This window comes from Penaeus monodon, chromosome 30 (assembly GCF_015228065.2).
Source record: "Penaeus monodon isolate SGIC_2016 chromosome 30, NSTDA_Pmon_1, whole genome shotgun sequence".
NCBI classification, from domain to species: Eukaryota; Metazoa; Arthropoda; class Malacostraca; order Decapoda; family Penaeidae; genus Penaeus; species Penaeus monodon.
Window position 1 is genome coordinate 11857204 of NC_051415.1, and position 258 is coordinate 11857461.

At 31.4% G+C, this 258-nt stretch overlaps 1 long non-coding RNA gene across 1 annotated transcript in view; it reads left to right on the plus strand.

Annotated features, from left to right (window-relative positions):
• Positions 1 to 258, plus strand: part of LOC119592522 — a 14440-nt gene that overhangs the window by 12752 nt on the left and 1430 nt on the right. The gene's annotated exons all lie outside the window — the stretch shown is intronic.

Here is a 258-nt window from a genome sequence, read left to right on the forward strand (position 1 = left end):
TTTCATATGTAACACGCATGCCAAGGAAAGAACATAAGATTTGCATATATAATATATGATCTTAATAAAGACAGATAATTAAGAAAGCTGTGCTCGTAACTTTAAAGAACACATAGTTATACACGTTTCTTCAGTGTAATCTATTTAAATTCTAACATTTGCAGGCAAGAATTTCCTGCTGTTATTAAAATACTTCCACTGCTATGACTCTGCAATATGATAACGAAGGGTGAAAGATTTTTTGGCAATGGATATGAC